We start from the raw sequence: 19,511 nt of genomic DNA, 5'->3' as shown, positions 1-19,511 counted from the left end.
GCTTTTCCAGCATAATGCTTTTAAAATTATTATCTCTCTATTCAAATGAAATATAAAATATAAGCACATAGCACACAGCTAATCCCAATAATTTAATGCTATACATGACATTGGCTAGATATGCATTAGAAATGTAGTAAGTTGGAGCTTTCCACTGGAGCACTGTATGAAGGAAATTATTAACATAAATTTTGGAATGGTTTCTTGCCTCCTGCTTACACCAGGGACTCAAGCCTTCAGATTCCCACTACCCTAACATCATCTCTGATAGTCATAACTCTGTTGATGGTGACTCTGACACCTCATGCTGTTGCACTCAGAGACTTTAGTGTTCCGTAGAATAAGAGAAGACTATAGTGACATAAGAAGACAGATACTCTACTCCTTTTGGGCTTTACAAAGATGTTCAAAAAGATTTGACAGACAAGAAAATGACATGCAAATGGCTCCTACACAGACCTGAGTGAGAACTGTTTGAGTTACAATTCAACAAGACCTCCTATAGTAGAGTTCTCCTACTCTAATTTCTTGCAGATTTCACCCTTCTGGAAACACATACAACCAGTAATTTTCTGCACTATATTTTGGGAGGAATTTGAATTGAAAAAAATGCAAGATACTCTTCTTATTCCACTAAACCTATTTTCTCTTGTTTATTTATCATGTATTTTGTTCATAACTTCTTTTCATTTTCTCTCTGCTTGTGCTCTTAGCAGGAGGGAGTTTGGCTAAGAAATATAAGAGCAGTTCTGAGATTATTATTCTTCAGTGGTAAGAGTAGGATTGCTTCCTGATGTAGCACTGCAATGTGCCTCTTTTGTGAGTGGTGCCTGTCACTATAATATATGCAGATTCAAATCTGACTACTATTTTTGTATCTGTAAATACTCTATCCAATTCTCCATTTTACATTTTCCAGTTCCCTACGGCTCTGCCAGCTCCTATACTTTTCACAGGAAAAAGGGGACAGCTTTTTTTGCTGTTATTCTTTTCCACAGAAAGATGCTCTAATATTAAAGGCATCTTTTCATAACATCATAGAAAATGGGAAATAAAATTTTTCCTTTCCTAGCCAAGATAATTATTCTCCATCTCTCTACCAATACATTACTGTTCTCTACATTCAAATTTTTAGTTTTCTGTCAGTTGAAATTTTCTGTCTCAAGTGAAACGACTTCAACTGTTTCTCTTTAAAAACTATTGCATAACCTAACAGTGGTACTTGTCAGGATATTTTCCCTTCCATAGTCACTTCATATTCCTCTTTCTTTTTTTTTCCTCTCTTTAAACTTACTTTCTTCAGAATGAATAGTTTCTCTGATGCCTGGTGATTTTTTCTTTTGACTATTTATAGACATTCCTTATCCCACCCCATTTGTAATTTTGCACAAATATATAACATTATATATTGCAGTTTTCATGCTTTTATTGCTCTGGAACCATACCTGAAATCCTATGGTTGGTTAATTCAGATATCAAACGCTAGTTAAAAGTGAATTGGGGATAAAATGCAAACCGACTAAAAGGCTTTAGAGAGACAAAAATACGCAATAGCATTGTCCTAGCTGAAGAAAACATTGTCATGCCAAGAAATTCTGTATAAAATTTAGTCTTATTGAACTAGACTACTCATACGAGTAAAACAGGTTGGTATTATCTGTTGATTTTGAAACAGGATAAAATGTATCTTATGATGTATTTTACAATTACTTTGAGGCAAAGCAAAATCAAAACAGTGCTTATCTTTCAAACTACAAAAAGAAAAAAACAAAAGAAAAAACACAAAAAGAGCAACTTTCTTGTGCTTGAACTTTATCTGGCAAGATTGAGCTCAGAGTATTGCTTTATAGCTAACAGTTTTTTTTTTAATGGAAGGTAAATATAACCTAACTCTAGCAACACAAACACTAGTGCTATTATTCAGCCCTGACTTATTTAGTGCACATTTCAGAATGCCTTCAGCTGCCACCATTCAAAACCCCCCTTCAAGGTTTCTCTGTGGTTGACAGAAGCAATTCTTAGCAGCAAACTTTTTTAAAGTTTTAAAGACAACAAAAAAAAAAAAATCAGCTTTCCCTAAACAGTCTGGAAAATATGTTTTTGTTTTTTAAATATTCTTTTATATTTCTAAATAAAATGCTGGAAATGTTGTCTTTCTCAGGAAGTACTCACGAAGAAATCTTTCTTTTCCTGCAAAATTGAGATGAAATGAACATACCTGTACTCCTAGATCAGTCTTTATTGTAATAAGGTTTCTAAGACGTTTTTACTAACCAACTTTTGAGCTTCATACCAAGTAATGCAGAAGATATGTTGACAGAAACCAGCTAGAAGAGGTTCAGGAGTACTGACCTCATCTTTTCCCTGCAGATGACCGTGTGCTTGTTTCAAAGGCACTACGCATTTCACGGCTAACTCTCATCTTCATGAACTATGAGTCATTCAAGTAGTAACAAAATCTTCACTATCACAGGTGACTGAGACTATTGCTGTTCACTAATAAGAGAAATTAGAAAAATAGTTTCCCACTGCCTTTGACGCCTCCTCCTCCAGATTTTCAAATAAACTTCCTTGTGAGACCAGCAGCCTTGGGAGCAGCCTGCACCACAGTCTGTCCTTACAGAGCCTCAGCATTTGTCAGACACTGTATCTACAGCTGGAAAAGCTCAGGATGGAAATTCAGTGGAGGCTGGAACTTGGTATTTCCTCCAGTGAACTTCCAGGGATACTGTTTCTTTGTCACTTGGTCCTCAAAGATTTGCCCAAATCTTGTAGGATTTGCCTCTTTGCCCTCAACAGTTTGCTTCATTGGTCCTTTAGAGTTTCTTGACAGTGAAACCAGAAACCGTTCTTTCTCCATGTCATAAGCAAGCTACATCCTTTCCTCTTAACACACAGTAAAATTAATGGAGAGAGAACTATCTGGCAAGATTTTATATCTGACCTTTAATGCTCTATCTTTAATTTGTATAAAGACAAAGCAGTGTCGTTTGCTCTGTAAGCTTGTACCAAAATGTTTTCATTGGAGCAAATAAGATTCCATTAGTATTAAAATGTTGCAAGCACTCACTAAAGTGCTATTTTCCTTACTTTTCAATAGTTTTAGCATAATTTTACTAGTATCATTTCAGAGAGACACCACAGAGTTGAGCCTTGGGGCTATGTTTTCCCACTGATTCGCTAGATAAAATTTATTATGTTTACAAAATACATCAGCATGTTCATAAAGCTTTTTTTTTTTTTAACAGAAATCAAAGAAGTTTTGTGTTACCTAACATTGTATTTCTTCACAATTTTAATTTAAAGCAACTGTAGCAATAAAGAAGGAATGTGTTTCTTTTTCAGTGTTTAAATACAAACTGGTGAATGTAGGTTATGCATACCAGACATAGGCTACTCCTACAAGAATTAATAAAAACAAACTGAATTTTCATTCCCTCGGCTTATGAATGGTGCTAGTCTTACACTGAGATGTCTATACTATTATGTGCTTAAGAAAATATACAAGTTAAAAGCCAGTCTGCAGGGGTGCACATTTTTGAAAGTCATTTCAAAAGGCTGTATCATAAGGGACTAAGCTGTTGCCTTGTGTTTTTCAGTTTTTGCTATCCGAGGCAGAGTGAGGAAGTGGTAATCAAATAGTGAGTCCATATATATCATAATTCCACTTTCCTGAAGACTGAGAAACCACCAGCAAAAACAGAATAACATTTCCAAAATTCATTTTTCTTACAAAGACAGAATTTGCTTTTATTTATATCAAGACGAATTAAGAATAGCTCTCATAAAGGCCAGTATTTGCTTTACTTACAGTAAGACAATTTCCTTTTTGCTGTAGCTCCAGTGCTCAGAGCTCTGTCACAGACTTCCTCATATTCAGAAGATTTTTGGCTTCCTGCATGTCAAACAGGGATGTCAGACATCATAGGAAGATTAGATTCTACTGATTAGAAAAGTCTCAACATATCAAAAAAATGTAAAGGACACATAGAGGTTCTAATAACTAAGGAAGTTAATGGAAGAATACTTATTCATCTTTCTTCTGAATGTTATATTACTGTACATTATCAATTGCCACACCGAAGACACTGAAAATCACTTGGAAAATATACATGCCTAGGCAGGGATAGTGAGAGTATTTCTCTATATGGCCCTGCCAAAATACATCAATCTGTGCTCTGGATACTATTTTTATAGTTTGCAAATTAATTGAATATCTGCAGTCCACTATTTCATTTTTTTTTGTTTGTTTGTTTTGGTTTTTTTTGTTTGTTTGTTTGTTTGTTTGTTTGTTTTGGTGGTGGTGTTTGGTTGGTATAATTTTTGTTTTTGTTTTCCTCAAGAGTAGCCAAAGGTGGGTCACTGACTGAAACAACACTCTTTCTAGGAGAATGCTACTCCTCTGAGGAATGCTTTGGAACAGAAACAGCCAATTACTAATGGAATCTGATTTGCTCCAACGACACTTGCTCTTCCCAAAAGTCATGCAAAAGTTCTGAGAGCTTTGGAATGACTGAAAACAGCCCCACAATTACATGTAATCAGAGGAGCTAAATGTACAGAAAATGTAATCTTAATCTGAGCAATCGCTAAATTATCATGAATGAGCATTTCAACTAAGAATAATTGGAGCTTCGGTGAATCACTACAGAAGGACCAATATGGCATTAATAATGCCAGCTGCTGTGAGCTAATCCATGTTAAATTCTGTATCCCTACTCTGCTGTTGAATCCAATAAAATTGGCACATGTGATCTTTAATTTCAGGATAGGAAATATGTATTAAATAAATAGATGTCATTAAAATATTTTTAGATTTGAAAACTAGAAAATTGATAAATACAAACATAATCTCTGTGTCTCTATCTATCAAACAATAGTTTGTTCTCCTACACAATGTGAATTTCACACATCCACTAACATTTTTAGTTTCGATAGGTATTCTGCACTTCATAAAAACTAGGTGCTCACTGGAGAAATTCTCTCTGCCCCCCCTTATAGTTTAAATCTGCTCATCTATTACAGGAATATCCAGAATTTAGGTTGTTCAAGGACATTTGCAATGATGTTATTGGAGTAAGCAAATGTCTCTCAGACATGTTAGGAATAAAGTGCCTTTTTTTGGCTTAGCTTCTTCTCTGACTACATTAAAAAGCAAAGAGCTAGGGACCCCAGTGATGCAGAGGGAAAGAAGTGATCTGAAAAGGTCACCACACTGGAAGCCTTTATATAGATATAGAGCAAGTTCAAGTATTGATTAAGCTGAAAGGTATTCAGAAACTGTATGCTGCCCCCAAGTCATGAGATGACATAAAAATGAAAATATGATGCAAAAGAAGAAGTATCCTAAATATGCTCCAGCTCCCATATACACCCTAACAACCACTGTACAGAATATTATCCCCTCAAACAGGACAATAACACTTGAATTGTTCACAAGTCCTGCCCTACACTAACTTCTGAAGTGCTGTGATAAATTGTTTGCAAGCATACTGCCTGGCCTGAGCAAAAAAAGCATGTCAAAACCATATTATCAGTTTAAGTGTAGACAAAATGAGTCATTAAAAATGGGTATAAATTGTATCACATTTTTGTTGTTTCTACGGATAAGATTTCTTCCAATTTTCTTCTCTACTCTTTCCATACAGAATCTTCTTTTTCAGGGGTGATATTAATCAGTCACTCCCTCCAGTCCTATTCCATGTTCCTCGAGTCTCTAATGTGCTTCATTTAAATCTCAACCAAGTGCAAGCTCCAGAAAATTTACTAAAAACCTCTTTAAAACTCAAGACAGACTGCTTTGCCACTGACCTAGAAAACATTGCCTGAAATTATACCCTAGCTGTGATACCTTGACTTAAATATGTTTTCAGAAGCAAAAGATGTCCAAGGAATAAATAGATTTATTTTTTAGGACAGCACTGTGAGGTATTATGTCCTAGGTTTCATCTTACATTAGGAGCCAGTAAGAACTGGACATTCACAAGAACCATTTCTTAAATTTATGGAGTGTTTGAGGAATTTCCTTCACAAAGTGTAGGAAATAGTACAAATACTGCAATAAATACTGCCGTATGGAAAATATCAGGTTTTTTTAATATTGTCCAAGATATTTGCATATTTATAGCAATCAGAACAAGGCAATGTTTTGTGTATATCCTCACTAGTACCTTGATCCCACTATAACTTACGGGAACTTTGTCATTAGCTTCTGGGGGGCCAAGATTTTATGAAGTATTTATTGCCTATCTTACTAGCAGAAAACAGTGTATACATAATTGATTTTTAGGGACATCTTAAAATATGAAGAATAGAAAATTCATAGACCTGAATGTCAGAGGGATTCATTGGATTATAAACGTATTAGATATGTACTTCTAAAACTATATGCAAAATACATAGTGCAGATCATTACGAATCTCTAAGGCTCCTACAGATAGTTAATACTCTTACATGGGAATGTAACAACCTAGAGAGAACTTAGATTGGGCTGATGATGACTGCCTCATTAGACTGAACGTATACAAGTCTATGGGGCTGGATGACATGCACCCCAGGATCCTCAAGGAGCTGGCTGATGTGATTGCTGAGCCACTCTCCATCATATTTGAAAAGTCGTAGCTGATGGGCAAAGTTCCCAGGAACTGGAAAAAAGGAAATGTCACTCCCATTTACAAGAAAGGGAGGAAGGAGGACCCAGGGAACTACAGGCCTGTGAGCCTCACTTCTGTGCCTGGGAAGTTCTTGGAACAGATCCTCCTAGAAGACATGTTAAGGCACATGAGGGATGAGCAGGTGATCCAAGACAGCCAGCATGGCTTTACCAAAGAAAGGTCATGCCTGAACAATCTGGTGGCCTTCTATGATGGAGTGACAACATTGGTGGCCAAAGGGAAGGCGACTTATGTCATCTACCTGGACTTGTGCAAGGCCTTTGAAATGTTTATCTCTAAATTGGAGAGATATGGATTTGAGGGGTGGACGCTTTGGTGGATAAGGAATTGGTTGGAAGGTTGTAGACAAAGGGTTGTGATGAATGCAACTACATCCAGGTGGAAGACAGTGACTAGCAGTGTCCCCCATGGGTCTGTCTTGGGACTGGCGCTCTTCAAAATCTTCATCGATGACATTGATGATGGGCTCGACTGCACCCTCAGCAAGTTTGCCAATGACACCAAGCTGAGTGGTGCGGTTAACAAATTAGAAGGAAGGGATGCCATTCAGAGGAATGTCAACAGACTGTGGATCCTCTGTACCTGGAGGTGTTTAGGACCAGGCTGGACGGGGCCCTGGGCAACCTGATCTGGTATCAGATCTGGAGGTTGGTGGCCCTGCCTGTGGCAGGTGGGTTGGAACTTGATAATCCTTGGGGTCCCTTCCAACCCAAGCCATTCTATCATTCTATGATTTTCCAGCTGGGCTTTGATTTACTCCAGGGATAGAGATTCTGACTTTGAATTTATCCTTACTTTCAGTAGGACACCAATTTACTTTTTTTAATTATTATTTTAATTACTGTACTTATTCCAGTGCAAGTAGTGTCTATATTTAATAAAACACAAATATTGAATTGTCTTTCATAATTTCAAAAGTTTAGCCGCTTTTCTTAGTATTTTTAAATTAAACCACACAGCATGACTTTGAGATTAGGAGCATCAAATCAAACCAAGGCAACTGTGGTGGAAATATTCAAATGCTTCCTTCATTTATTTGTAGGTAAGATATATTCATTTTGAGATCTTTTCTGATATTAACTATCTCCACAAATGCCATTGGAGGTGTGTGGCCAAAGCAGTATCACATTGTTCCAGCAGGCAAAAAATATTACAAGAGAAAAATGTAGATGTGATCTAAGCATGTAAGGGGTTGCCGCTGGCTCTTGTTTATAGAAAACACACCTAAAAATCAGCAAAAGTTTTAAAAATAAGGAAGCTCATGAAAGTTACACTGTATAAATTTGTCAACTGGCAGAGCTCCACTGGAAGAGGTACATTTTGCCTGTGTAAAGTTTGACCGCTGTATTTGAAATAATGAAGGGCCCAGTCCAGAAACAGAGGAGAAACCAGTGAGAGAATGGACAGTGCATTAGGGGTAGGTGTCTTAAACAATAGATTTCTATGTGCTATTTTGGAAATATGTCTTTCAACCGTTATCCCATATCTCAATCTAGTTTGGAGTATCTCGTACTTTGTGAGCACTATTTGACTTCCAGCCCTCCTGGCTATGTAAAATAATAATATTAATAATAATAATCCCATTTTGATATACGACAAATTTCTTAACGTTTTTGAACCAAGGAAAAAAAGATTATTCTGCAAAATAATTTCCTCTGGGGAAATAAGAAATCAGGTGAGAAAACACTTAAAATGAGCTTGCAGTGTTCAGTTTTCATATCCCACTGCTGGAAATTTCTGTACATTAAAAGGTTTCCCTGGTTGTAGGGAAAGCAGTGATAAATAGCAGTATGAGGGATTAAAAGCCACAGGGATATAGCTAGGACAGAAGCAGGCATGAGAAAATATATTTGGATAAGTTGAAAGGATAAAGAGAGGTTTTTTTTTAAAACTGAATTCTTCAAAAACTTCTGCATTGGTACTATTTCCAAAATAGGTTTTCTAAATACTGAATTTATGTATTAACCCAACATAGAAGAGGAGACTGTTCTAATAAAAGTGGGTTTAGGAAAAGTAGTCTATGAAAGTGCTCTAATTTACATAAGCCACAAACAGCATAAACAAGGAAAAAATGTAGGTAAGCCTGGTGTATTACAATCCTGTCTCATCATATGTTCTTAGTCTTAATGTCTGATTTATCTCACAGGCAATATCATGTACATGAGAAAACACATTTCTTGCAAGTGCAGTTATATATAACATGAGTAAGTACCTATTTGTTTCTGTAACCTGGAGAATATATTATCAAATTATCTGTCCTCAGTCAGATGTTTGGATTTAGTAACATCAAAAATGAACTTAAAAATATTTTAAAATGTGTAACCTTATATGACCATAAAGTTTCAATATAATAGTATTGTAAAATGATAATTATTATAATTTTTTTGTCTTTCACTAGGATGTGCATGCTAGGATTCTTGTCAGTTTATCTAGTTTATTAAATAACAACAATAACTAGAATTAGCAAAAATGACAAAACTTTAAGTCGATTAATGCTTGGCCTCCAATACCAGTGGAATTACTCAAAAGGTTTAAACTAAAATTAAGTCTTTTCAGTTGAAATATATTTTGTTCTAAAGAAATATTGGTGATATTTTTACAACTCTTTCCATAAGAAAGATTTATTATTCCTTACCCTATATCTACTTTATTTACAGAATATTGCTTGAAAGCATCCAGCACTGTTCACTGTCAGCGACAGAAAATAGAAGAAAACAAACCACCTCTGCAGATCAACTTGACAATTTTCCCACTGCCATACATTGTATGATTCCAAAAATTCACTATCCAGTTTCACTCGGACACTGAGCTTTCACTTCATTTCTCAGCAGACTCATCACCTGGGATGATGCTGAGTCTTGTGTTAGGAGATCCTCTTGTTATGTGACACAGAAGATGACAGGAGGAGGTGTTCTATCAGGAGGGACTTTTCTGTTCCCTGACCAACAGCATCTGGATAATGGAGCAGGAATGTGTTCATGTCACTGTGCTGCACATGTGTGGGATACAGGTCTATGCTAAGGGAGGGGTGAAGGACAAGGAAGAGAATAAGAAATGTGAGTTATTTTTTAACAGATTTTGCATTCTACAACAGAAAGATTGTTCAGTTCAATACAGTGATTTTCTTATCATCATTATATACTGTGAAGATTTGATATAAATCTCAAAAATTCTTATTTTCAAAAATGAGTAGTGATCCTTTAATAACAGTTTCTGAAAATACACTTAATTAGTCATAGATACATTTGTCAACAGTTTACGGGCGTTCGGCCCAGTTCCGTTACAAATGGGACGGGGGACCCACGGTCCCATGCCCTGGGAAAAGGGAAAAAGGGGAAAAGGGTAAGGAGATGGCCCTGAGAGCAAAGAACAGAGACAACAATCTGAGGAGAAACAAACTAATTTACTAAATAAGATATCGGAATGCAAAACGACATACTATAATACAATATAATTACAATTTAAGCTGATAAATCCAATACAGAGAGAGAGAGAATGTCCCAAAATCAAGGTAGGCCTTACTCTACTACCAACGATAAGACGGCTGGAGAGCGAGGTGCTGCCAGGACAAGAGACGGGTGGAAAAAGTTTTTATCTTTTCCCTCTGGCCGGAAATGGTAACAGAGGAGCAAAGTACCTTGGGGAATGTAGTAGTCCTTCTCTTCTGGGAACCAGGTACATTCACTACATGATGTTATGACGTGGAATACCAATAACCGAAAATCATAAAAGCATGACAATATTCAATTAAAATAACTATCACTGGTGTCTTAATTATAGCAGTGCCAATGAGCACTAAGCAGAGACTATGTCTTCTACTGAGGTAGCCTGCTTCTCTTTAAGGGACTGAGTGCCAGGAGACAGTGTATCTTTTTCAATTTATGGATCCAGTGAGAAAAGTGGAAATGATAACAGAGGTAGAAAGTGCTTCATTTGAAAGAGATCTGCAGGTGAACTGCCACATTGGATCCAAAGACTGAGCGGGATGAAGAAGAGAGTATCAGACTCAAGGAGACATAAGGAAGAAAACCCTCACAGTCTTCAGGGATGGAACTCTACAGAAGACATGAGCGTGTTTTGATGTCTAACTTGTTTTATTACGAAGAATAAAACTATGTCACAAAACAAACTTGTGCTAGATTCTTTCAGGGATGAGAAAAAAGGCTAGTTGTTTTTACAATAGTAAGCTGATGTTTTCTAGGTCCTGCAAAACACAGCCCTAGAAAGCGTGCTGAGTACAAAGTTAACAAAGAAATCCTATCCTTTTCTCTCCAATCCTTACTGCTTGCATTTACAAATAATCTCTTGTAGCTGAAGTACTTACACTGTCCAAAATACACTTTGCAAGTTCCAGGCAATTGTAAATATCCACCAGAAAAAAAGACAGTTTTTTTTAAACATTTATGCCAAGTTACATTGGAGAAAAATTAGGTAAAAGCTCATTAATGTGGCTAACCACATGCCAGCTATACTTTAAATTCAAAATTCATGTCAGCAAGTAGAAATGAAGTGAACGCTAATTGTAAGAGATATTCATTACTCCTAACATTGCAGACTCTGGACAAGCTAAAGGTATCTCCAGTCTAAAATCTAAGTCCAAAGAAAACTGTTTGAAATTAGAGTACATATCATAGGCACATACCTGGAAGAGGGGTGTTAGGAAGAAATTCACCCAAATAACATTTTGGAATACTAGAGCTATTATATGATTTCTGTTCTACTATGCCTTGTCATGCATAAGTATGGATGAATTCACGAATTTGTAAATTTTGGTATTTGATTGGATTCCACTGTGATGCTTGCACATAATTAGAAGCTAATCATTAAGGATTTATGAGCTACTGCCATGCTATTAGCATTTAGAAATAAAAATACTGAAAACAGTTTTTTATTTATACTTTGCAAGAGTTATTTCTAACAGTAGCCACATTATTGAAATTCTACAAGGAAAACATCAGATCTTCCTTCTAAAGGTGATATTTATAAAACTCAGGATGTGAGCATTGGTGAGGTTGTAAAAGAAGGCGTAAAATCTTACTCCTCAAGTTAGAGATGCAATGCAATGTTGACAAAACAAATGAAATAAGCATCAGTAATTCAAATGAAAAATCTGAGTAAGAAAGTCCCAGAAAAAAAATAAATAAAATGATACAGTTAGTGCCATAAAACTAAATTAAAAAAAAAAAAAAAGAAAAAGCAACACAATCAACTTTGTAATATTTCAGTCCCTCTAGATAAAGGCTTGCTTTCAATTGGGAAATAGTGTTTCATTTCACTTTTAGATCTTCTTAATTACTTCTTTATATAGAGAGATTCAGACAGGGAAGAAAAAGGTTTGTCAGGGAACTTTTCCATGTGTATAAATGCCTGATGGGAGTCAATGAAGAAGAGGGAGACATTTTCTTATCAGTGGGGCCCAGTAACAGCAACAAATTAAAGGACATGAAATTCCATCTCAGTGCTAGAAAACAATTTTGTTACATTGAGGGTCAAACACTAGCATGGATAAATACAATCCTGGGCAACTTGCTCTACCTGACAATGAGCGGAAGGTTGAACTAGATCATCTCCTTCCAACCTCAACCATTCCGTGATTCTGTATGTAGTCCCAAGTACTGACAGACATAAAGCCTGAGAGGAGAAGGAATGTCTTTATTAGACAATGTCAGAAAGCTGGAAAACACTCTAGGCCTACAAAACCTATATCAAGCCTACAAAGAAGCAGAAAAAAAAAAATCCAACGGTGGGTAGTTACACTGCCCTTGATTAGGTCTTAACTGGGAAAATAACAATAATATGCAATATTATGGTGCATAATCATAAAGCAATAGATAATGTTAATATACACAAAACAGATAACAGCAAAGGAAGAAGACAAGTTGCACTAAGAAGTTAATGCTGACACTGCTCAGTCATCTGCTGGTAGAGTTAAGTGAGTTCAGTCTCACTATCATACTTTAAATGATAATACCAACTTAGCAAGAGTAAGTAGCTGAGATTTTCAGACCTTACACCTCTTAGCCTCAATCTTACATCAGTCTTAAACCAACAGTGCATCTTAAACTTCTGTGCATTCAACTCTCCCTCTGGGAACTGTGCACAGTCTGAAATGTCAACCCTCCCATGTGGTTTTCTTTTGGTTTCAAAGCCAGACAATGACTGAGAAACATGTTCCTTTAGAGAAGCATCAATACCATACATCATTCCAGCTGAGTGTCTGCACTGTGGAATAGAATATTTAAATGTTTATGTTTATCTGTGGCCCATTCCAAGAAGACAAACATAAAGTAGCTGTTGCAAAAGACTTGATCTCTGCCCAGCCATGGTCATGCTAACATATGAGAGTAAGCTGTCATGTTTCCCATAGACCAGATACAGACTGAGAAAGCACACCAATAAATTAATTTATAGTAGGCTACAGTGACCTTAAGTATGGTGATGAATGTCTTCCCATTCCAGGATTTTCTCAAAAATTATCTCAATTTCTGAGAAGAAAAAATAACAAATGGTGGAAGATCTTGCTACAAATGTGGGCAGAGAGCCAATGGAAGAAGAATTCACATTCCTGGAGCTTTGTACTGAGGTTACACCTCAGTTAGTGCAGATGATAACTGATGACAGAGCATCAATGAACAGAAGAGAGATTTAGAAGCTGGCAATACCAACTTGTACATCTCTGTATCAATTTATGATGAAAAATGAGATCTCCATAATGCAATTCTGGAGGTGATATTTCCCATTTGGAGGAATTTGGTTCCATGTTACTTCCAGTTGATAGTCACACAAGAGATCACAGCAGAGTGTTCCTTCATGATGAGCTATGTTTGTGCTACCGCTGGATTGCATATGCATATATACTATCCTGTTCTCTCTTCTTTTACCTCTTTCCCTCTGTTTTCTTGTCAGGTTCCATAATTTATCAACAATGTTATTCAGTTGTTCCAGGAGCTGCAAATCATTGCCAGTATTTGCTTCAGTCATTTATGGATGGTTTAGCAACTAGTTCATGATGTCCATATCTTCCCTAATTCTTCCCTGGTTGACGTCAGGAGAACAAGCTGTAATATAAAGGATACATGCAACTGTTACAAGGAACGTTTCTCAAATTTCACTTTCTTACTGTTAAATTATTACAACTGTATCTGACTGAGTTTCAGTTTGGGACTCAGTGCAAGCTGTGCAATATTTCCAGCAGGTTCCTCTGAATTCCAAGAGTTTAATAGGAGTCTCCTAGCACACCCTATGCCAGGTAGCCTCAAGTCAGAGAAGATTACTGGGCATCTTCAGGTTACTGGTTTATCTATTGTATATCTACAGATAGCTAATATTAATTCAGACTGATATTACACATTCTACTATTTTTTACGAGAACTGGCATTACAGAACTATTTACAAGCAATACTGGTTGCTTCCAGAGTTTCTTCCAGGACGGCCAAAGAGCAGCTGGATAGGTGAAAGTCATTTTGGGAATATTGAGCTTTTTTATATCCTGACTTCTCTTTCCGAGCAAGGATCCTGTTTTCCAGGAGTATATTGCTTGACCCTTGTGACGAAAGGGAGAATGAATGTCAGAAGAGCAGATGTGAAGCCTATATGAAACCACTGCTATGAATAGCTTCTCATTCACTGAATTAGGAAATTCAAACAATGTGGGATAACATAGCTAGGTATTTGTGCAAACTCCTGACAGTTGCCTGCTATAAAGAAATCATGCATATGTTGGGTGACAGCAATAAATTAAAGTTCAGCATATTTTGTTCACAGTTGCAACTTTCTCTGACAGATCATAGAATCATAGAATCATAGACATATTCTATGATTCTAATTCACTAAGATTAGAAAAGGCTTCCAAGATCATCCAGTCTAAATGTTCACCTACCACCAATTAAACTATGTCCTTCTGTACAACATCTAAAGGTTTCTTGAACATCTCCAGGGATGGTGACTCCACCACCTCCCTGGGCAGCCCATTCTAGAGCCTGACTACTCTTTTGGAGAAGAAATTTTTCTTAATATCCAACCTGAACCTCCCCTGGCACAACATGAGGCCCTCTAGTCCTATTGCTAGTTACACGGGAGGTCAACCCCTGCCTCGCCACAGCCTCCCTTCAGGTAGTTGTAGAGAGCAATAAAGTCTCCCCTGAGCCTCCTCTTCTCCAGACTGAACAATCACAGCTCCCTCAGCCGCTCCTCATAAGACTTGTGCTCCAGATGCCTCACTAGCTTTGTTGCCCTTCTCTGGACGTGCTCCAGGGCCTCAATCTCTTTCTTGTACTGAGGGGCCTGTGCATCCTCACCAGAGCTGAGTACAAAGGGATGATCACCTCCCTGCTCCTGCTGGCAACACTATTTCTGATACAAGTCAGGATGCCATTGGCCTCCTTGACTACCTGCTGGTTCATGTTCAGCCAAGTGCTGACTAACACCCCCAGGTCCATTTCCTTAATGCAGTCTTCCAGCCAGTCTGTCCAAGCCTGTACCATTGCCTGGGGTTGTTGTGGTTAAAGTGCAGGACCTGGCACTTGGTCTTGTTGAATTTCGTTGCATTTACAATGACAGACTGCCCCATGCAGCACCTCACTGGGATGTGTCTGCAGTCTGAGAAGCTTGACTACCCTATGTTCTCTTACAGATGAACCTTGAGCTTGTTTGGAGGTTCTAGCAGGTAAATGCAGCTACCATATACCCCTGACCAATGAACGGTACATCTCTATTGGGGAAGGTCGTCCTCTTTGACTGAGCATGCAGATTTGGGAGGGATGCACATGGAGCAGCGATGAGGCAGGAAGGGGATATCCACCTAACCAGCCAGATCAGCTGAATCAACCCTGGAAATCAATGGAGTGACAGATGTTGCAGCCAGATCACCCTCACATCCAAAACCTGTAACTCTCAGGAAGGAGCTGGAAGTGGCTGGAGGCCCCAGGAAAAGTCAGTTTCGTACATTCTGGCTTCTAAAGCCTTTAAGTCCCTGAAAATCAAGGTCTATAGTTATTATTAACTAAGATCTTTTTCCAGAACAGACTTTTCTTACCCTGATTCTACCCAGCCTTCTCTAGTGGGCCATACATTACAGTGTGACTACTGAACAAGCAAACAGTGCAAGGATTTCCTGGAAGATAAGTCAACATGCATATATGACTCAGTTTCCAGATCTTTTTTTTTTTTTTTTCCCCCCAGAATTTTTTAATTGCTTGATTTGCAGTACAGATTTGAATGAAGCCTCTTTGATCATGCGATTTAAGTTTATTCTGTTGCGGACATTGCTTTTTTACAGCATTCTCTGCTGGAGCTCCTCCTTTGTGTATAAACTTCTGTCTACATCTGTGACTATGTAAAGGAGAAATCTTCAGCAGTCCACAGTGAAGGTTTCTCTCTCTGTTGAACAAAATACAGATGATAACAGAGACACTAATATCACTGGAACTAATAGCAAAAAAATACAGTTAAGCTTGATCATATTTTGACTTCAAAACAAATAGACTGATGGATATTTTTCTTCCTCTGCAAAGAAATAGAGGAAAAGGTGAAATAGGAGTGTTATCCAAGACAGAATGAAATGGACTTAGGAACAGAACACTGAGAAATTCAGACATGATACATTTGTTTAGCACACATTCACCTGGTGAAGTTAGCTCTCTCTGACAAAAAATCTAAAGCAGAAGGAACTGATAGATTTTGTACAAGCTTTCAGAATCCTTCCCAGTAAATTTAAGAACAGGTAGCAGTGACAAGGTACTTTGTCTGTTTTGTTTAGAAGGCCATAAACTTCCTGCTGATTAATTTAAAAATAGGTAATAAACATTTTAGATAATATAATCTTTTTTGAAAATCTTCAGTGTTTCTAAAAGCTAGAAATCAGATTGGTTTCCCATGATACATTTCTAACCAATACTATACTACAAAAATTTAATGCTTTTAAGTAATTGTATTTGTGTTACCCATCCAGTCATATCTAAACAGCTTTGGTAATGGCCTTAGTTTTATCTATAATTCAAAGTTCATACCATATGTGATTATATGCATGTTCTATGTATATCAGTTGACAGAATAGTCTATACAAGTACCTTTCACTCCTTCAGGGATTTCCTAGAACCACTGAAGTCAGAAAAATATCACTTATCTGACAAGTTTCAGGAATCCATACTCTTTTGAGTAATTATAAGACAACAAGAATGCTATACAAAAAAACCAACCAACCAAACAAAAAGCCCTACCTTGTCAATTTAGTAAGATAATTTACTAAATGTAATAAAACCAAAATATTAAACTTCATGGTGAAGCACAGGTACTTTCCCTTTAATTTTCAGCCACTCTGAGATTTTGTTGCTGTACATGGTTGTTTCCTGGTGTTACACAGAAAGGGCTGGTTCTGTTCCCATATCTCTCAAGGATGGTCTCTTTGGGTTTAGTACTCCTTGAACATCACTTATGATATGATTCATCTATTATTTTTTTTAGTATTATTTTTTTAATAACAGAGTTCCTCTACCAATAAAATGGTGATTTTGCTCACAAATATTTAAACAATGAAAAATGCTCTACTGGAAATGAAACCTGCCTGTGTTTGCAGGGATGCTGCGTTGAATTAATGAAACACAAATAGACATGCTTGACAATAAAGCTTTTTTTTGGGATGTAGTAGCTAATTATAGCCTGAAAGCATAAGAGACTGTGAAGTATATCAGAGTCTTTGAATTGTAAAAGGAAAAGGATATAGAATACCTTTGTGTCAGGCAAGACTCTTGAGAGAAAGCCAGTTGTCCAGAAAACTTCTGAATGTACTTTCATGGTATGCAAAACCCTGATTATCATATTTTTCATGAAATGCTTTGAGGCTTTGCACATTTTAAAGATAGAAGCCCTGCTGAGGACATACCTGTTCATTACTCACCAGAACAGTGACATAAATTCAGAGAAAAGATAGTCTTGAAATGGTCAGAATTTCTCTCTATAGTTCAGAGCTAGGCTTCAGGTTTGTTTCTGTCCAGCATTTTCAAGCACTGAAATGCAATCATTTGTGAAGTCTGCTACAAAAGTAATGCCTCCTATTTATATTACATTGGCCCATGATGCCAGAGGCAGATGGTGGTGGTACGGCAGTAGAGGTGGAACCTTCCTGCCAGTATTCTGTTACATGTTGTTGCCGTGTCACAGATGGCAGCAGAGGAGCAGGCTGACAGAATGGTGTCTGACATGGAAGTGCTTATAAAGCAAAGGTGAGTAACTGAATTCCTCCATGCAGAAAATATTGTACCCATTGACATTCATCAAAGTTTGCTCAGTGTTCATGAAGAACAAACAGTGGATGTGAACACAGTGAGGTGGTGGGTGGTGCGTTTCAACAGTGGTGACAGTGATGTGAAAGACAAGCCATGTTCTGGGCTGTAATGCAGATTTTTACAAGCACAACATGGAGGCTCTTGTTCATCACTGGTGAAAATGCATAGCTAATCGTGGTGACTATGTTGAAAAATATTTTTTTCTGGCTGAGAATTTCTCTATCAACTTGTGTTATTGTGCTCTGTTGTAGTTTCCATGGAAATAAATAGAAGGCATTATTTTTGGAGCAACCAACGTATATTGTGGAACTGATAGCAGAGTCCCTGTCGTAGTATTGGCAGAGGACAACTTATTTTTGAGAAAAACTTCCTGGAAATAGTTTGGAAGTTTTCAAGTAAAAATATCATTTTGCAAACATAACAGCATAAAATTGTTTCTATATTTTCCTTTTCTTCCATAGGTACAGTATGTTTTTTCTATGCAGAATACTGGACCATTGGCTCTCCACTTTTCAGAAAACAAGGGCTAAAAACCAGACCTAATTGTACAGCAGAGAGCAGATGCCACTGAATTTGTTTCTGCGTTGCTGCATCTATTCAGTCACAGGCACAGGTTGGTGTGTGGGGGAAAAAAGAGCTAGATGTGTCTGAGCATGTAGTCATGTGCCATTTTAGGACTTAAATTTTGGCTTTGTTACTTTAAAAGAAAACACAAATTGTTATTGTAGGCACTGATCACTGAATCATTTCCACTGGAGATCTCCATATTCCTCTCCGCTCCTACAGTCAGCTATGAATTCAAGACCTAGACACACACATGCAGTACAGGTCTCAGTCCTATTTCCCATTTCCTTACATTTTGACTTATATTTCTACATTTTTTTACAGAATTGTGAGCATATTATTGTCTTATAATATCTTCTGTCAAATTACTAATTTCTGGATATTTAAAGAAAATATGTCTGTTCTTATGCAAAAGCCTATTAGTACAGTTTATTTGTTTCCTGTACAATAATATTACAGCAGCTTCAGTAGATCAGAGTTCCTTCAGTTCCTTTGAGCAAACATTCATTCATCTTGACTTTTTGGTTGGTCTATTTTAAATATATTAAGTGTAATGACACTACTGTCAAACTGGGGCCCAGTTGCCAAATTGCTACCAATGCAACTGATTTGTGGTCTGTGTGATATGATGCCAGTAAAATACAGAAATTTCGCTGTAAAAGCTGCTTTCCTAAATACTTCTTCTTTTTTTTTTTTTTTTTTTTTTTTTGTGGGAATTATAGGTTAAAGAAACAAGCTCTCATTCCTTTAATTTTCTCAAGCATAATACATAGCTGTCCACTCTCCTATCTGTATTTACATTTTTTGCTATTATATAAACACCTCCAGGAACACTGATGGATGTTGTTTAGAACATAGATGGGTGAATAGCTTGTTATGAATAATTTATCTAAATCCTTTTCTTATGGCATATCTGCAAGCAGATTGCAGTTCCTTCAGATTTAATCAACATTCAGAATTAAAATAGCTTCTTAAAGAAGTTTCTTGTTAT

This window comes from Numida meleagris, chromosome 2 (genome assembly GCF_002078875.1).
Source record: "Numida meleagris isolate 19003 breed g44 Domestic line chromosome 2, NumMel1.0, whole genome shotgun sequence".
Classification (NCBI taxonomy): Eukaryota; Metazoa; Chordata; class Aves; order Galliformes; family Numididae; genus Numida; species Numida meleagris.
Note: the sequence above shows the minus strand (reverse complement) of the source record.